Source organism: Antrostomus carolinensis, unplaced genomic scaffold (assembly GCF_000700745.2).
Source record: "Antrostomus carolinensis isolate BGI_N321 unplaced genomic scaffold, ASM70074v2 scaffold13537, whole genome shotgun sequence".
Classification (NCBI taxonomy): Eukaryota; Metazoa; Chordata; class Aves; order Caprimulgiformes; family Caprimulgidae; genus Antrostomus; species Antrostomus carolinensis.
The window spans coordinates 88278-92643 of NW_010325570.1; positions in this window are offsets into that span (position 1 = coordinate 88278).

Here is a 4366-nt window from a genome sequence, read left to right on the forward strand (position 1 = left end):
TCAGGACACGCTTGTCCAGATTAGATTCCATCCACCTCTGTTTTATGCAAAGGTGGTTCGGCTAAATCAACCTTGTATTCAAATATAGCGAATTACTCACTTCATAACACAAATCCAAATGAGACTAAAGTCTCCTGGGATCTCATTCACCCAAACGTTATTCATGCATGGCTTTGAATTTCTTGCATTATGACATTTGTTTCTAAGGCAAGAAATCAATTGCAAATATATACAAGAACTTGCCCTGAAATTTGCAAGCAGCTTTTTAGTTTCGTATCATTTATTTCAGTCTTCTATTTCCCAGAGGAAATAAGCAAGATCTATGATGGAGAAATAGCCATTGCCAGTTCATATTTAATTGACTTTTTTTTTTCAATAGAGGATGATTTTATATAAATTGAACTAAATCATATGAGGAACTGTCACATCTTCAGGTCTCCAATTCTTTCATAGTATCATTAAACAGGTATGGTTAGAAGTCTGAGACACATCTTCTAATTAGGTGTGATTCTACCTGGATAACATCCAGCTTTCCTCCCCGTTTTTTCTCTTCTTACATTTGATACAGGCATAGTTTGCCAGAAACCAACAATCTCACTTTCTGAAGATTTTCAGCTTCTCTTCCCTGCTATTTATGTGCATGTAAACTAACTGGAACATTGCAGGAGAGAATTATAGCTTTATATAGGAAATACAGAACAGGGCAAGACGTCACTTCAAAGCAGATGCACAGCACATGTGCAGCCAGAGATGAAGCACTGTGTTTTAGCACACTGGATTAGATGCAATTGATCACACTAATAATTAAGAAGCAACTTCTAACATTTTTCACTGTAGAACAAGTGAACAATTCCATTAACACTAGCTAGATCTTGCCAATTTAAAGTAACAAGATGCAGGAAACTGCTGTATTTGCTCCTCATGAAAGGTTAAGCATACCTCCATGGGTGATGGACACTTCTGAGTCTTATTCCCTAAAGCCTCTCTTTTGCTATAAATGTTTTTTCCTGCCTTCCAGGATGAATCCCACTGAATGTCAACGGGCAATACTGAACTGCTATGAAAAGAAGCTTCCTTTTAGCTTGACAGATAGAAACTAGAGCCTTGCAATGAAATGTGCACAGATGGTGTGGGGCTTATGCCTTGAAAAAAGTTAAGTGGTGATGGGAAACATGAACTTCAACTCTTTCAAAAGCTATTCTTGATGGCACATGCAGATAGAGAGTGTGCAATGTGTGCAGTGAGGCTGAGTCTCAAACACACAGACTTCCCCTTGAGTTTCTCATCAAAAGGTGAATGACTGAAAATATTGGCACTGCTTTCAAATACTTACACATTTGCCTAGTTTATCCTATGGTGGGAAATTACTGGCTTGAAGTCATGACAAATTGAAGTGCATGGGTTTATCTTTGAAAGACAGATTAATAAACCGATGGATGGCTACTCAATCCCACTGATGATTTTTTAGCACACTTTCAATTACAATGGATGGGTCTGAAATTTTCTTTCAGTTATGAAGTAATTTCATATTCTGCACTTTTTTTTTAATGGGTTAAGTTGATCCTGATAAAATCACCATTGGTTCTCCCAGAGATAAATTTTGTCTCTGCAACTCAAATCAAACCAACTCAAAAGTATTTATTTTTCTTCTTCAATGTTAATAACACAGTCAAAGACTATTGAAAGTAAGAAAAACAACAACAACAACAACAAAGCATTTCAATGATTGCCATCTGTGGCCCACCTGAGGCGTTTTTCAGTTATTTTGCAGTTAGTGAAAACAGGTATGAGTTCTGCTTTCATATCTAGGCAGATTCTCAGGCAGCAATATACAATGCCATCGTTTTTTGTCTGCAAACATTACAGAAAAATGATTATTTAAAAATATTTCCATTAAATAATGACCACGCCTGCCACAATAATGTGTTCATCAGCATACGGAATTAAAGACTAGAAGAAAACATTAAATTAGCTTTATTTCTAAGATTTTGACTGTCTCTGGACAAAAATATGGGAGGAGTCACTTTTTTTAACCATGTGTCATAAAAAGCTCAGAAAACATGGCAAATAAAAAAAGGAAAAATCATTCATGTCTGAAAGGGAATGTATTATGTAAGATAGAAGGCTATGTTTAAAGCAATAAAATTATTTTTATTAAGAAAAAGAATACATAATTGTTTACTTCCAGTTATATCAATATTCTTGCTGGCAATTCTTGATGTAGGAAGCTAATGAAATTATCAGCAGGCAAGAAAATCCTTTTTCATAAATTCTAAACGAAAGAATCCCTAACTGTAAACTCTGACAGACAAATTCTGCTTTAAATGAATAATATCTAAAATGAACCACTGAAAGCGTGAGCTGGCCAAACCATACAAACCAATCTGCTAGATTGACTGTCCTTAAAATCAGTGTTCTGGTATTGCTAGGATAGAGTTAATTTTCCTCTTAGTAGCTAGAATAGCTGTGTTTTGGTTTCAGTGTAGGATTTGTTATGAGAGGAATGTTGATAAAGTACTAATGTTATGAGTTGCTGCTGGAGCTCAAGGTCATGGTGTTTGGCTGGTTCACAGCTGCATTAGGACTGGGAGGGAGAAGCGCAGTGAATAGCAAAACCCAAAACTGGCCTTTGGATGTGCCAATGAAATATTCCACATCATATCCCGTCATGTCAGTACATTAACCAGGGTTGACCAGAAATTGGGGGTATTCTCTTGGGGATCACTTGAGCTCACTCTTCTGGGTTTTTGGTTTCAGGACTGTCTCTGCTCCAGGATTGCTGGCTGGCACAGGCTGGGCATTGGTTGGCAGGTGGTGAGCAACTGCCCTGTGCATCACTCAATTGTATATTCTGTTATCACTGTTGTTACCATTATCATTTTATTTTAATTTGTAAATAGGAAGTGGTGGATTCACCATCCCTAGAGGTATTTAAAGGACGTGTAGATGTGGTACTTGGGGACATGTTTTAGTGGTGAACTTGACAATGCTAGGTTTACAGTTGGACTAGATGATCCTAATGGTCTTCTCCAACCAAACTATTCTATGATTCTTTCCAATTCTCTCTCTCTCCTACTCCCTGGCAGGGGGGAGAGTCAGAGAGCAGGCTGTGTTCAGGCTGTGTTTGACTGCAAACCAAAAGGGTGAAACCACCACAATCAGTTTTCTGTTCCTCATGCAGTCACAGAAGCAACATACACACTCTTTTTTCACAAATTAGAATGAATTCAAGACTTTCCTTAGAAAATAAGTTTTGTGATACTCTACTGTTCCCGTGACTCTTTCCTAAAACTTTATCTTCTCCTTTCGAGAGCAAGGTTCACTGGCACGCAGCACTGTGCAGCCACACTGCAGCTGTAACTTCCTTACCTCTCAATAGCTCCATGCTGAAACAGAACAAATAAGCCCTGGCTCTTTTAGCTGCAGAAGCTGACACAGGCTGCACGCCAAGTTGCTGACCATGCTAACCCCAGGACAGCTGAGGAGCATTTCCATCCTGCAATACCAGCTGTGGTGTTCATCTGAAAATTCAGGCCATATCCCATTTGCCTCGACTGAAAAGCGTGCTGCCTGCTACTGCTCATTTCCCAGCAAAACTGTCAGATACTCAGGAACTAAACCGGTCACATGGGTCTCCAGCTTCTTTTAGGAACATGCATCTCTCATCCACCAAAGGAAGAGTGTGCTCTCCTCTTGCAATTTCCCTATTCTTTGTACATAGTTTGAAGCAAGGTAGACAAAGCATAAACTTGACCAAGTGACAGAAACCTGGAGAAGAGTTTACCATTAGGTCCAATAGGACCACAGTCCTATTTAAAAAAAAAAAAAAAAAAAAAAAAAAGTGAAAACCCCGAGCAGTGAAGCAGGATATTAGAGAGTGTCACAACAAATGACCATCAGTGCCCTGATATTACTTGCTCTCAAACCAGGTGAGGTCATAGGCAAATGCCCCACCTGGAATACTGCGTCCAGTTCTGGAGCCCCCATCACAAGAGAGACATGGAGCAGTTAGAACAAGTCCAGAGGAGGGCATGAGGATGATCGGAGGGCTGGAGCACCTCTCCTATGAGGACAGGCTGAGAGAGTTGGGGCTGTTCAGCCTGGAGAAGAGAAGGCTCCGGGGAGATCTTACAGCGGCCTTGCAGTACCTGAAGGGGCTACAAAAAAGCTGGGGAAGGACTTTTCATAAGGGCAGTTAATGACAGAACAAGGGGAAATGGGTTTAAACTGAAAGAGGGCAGGTTTAGATTAGATATTAGGAAGAAGTTCTTCACTGTGAGGGTGGTCAGACACTGGAACAGGTTACCCAGAGAAGCTGTGGATGCCCCCTCCCTGGAAGTGTTCAAGGCCAGGCTGGATGAGGCTT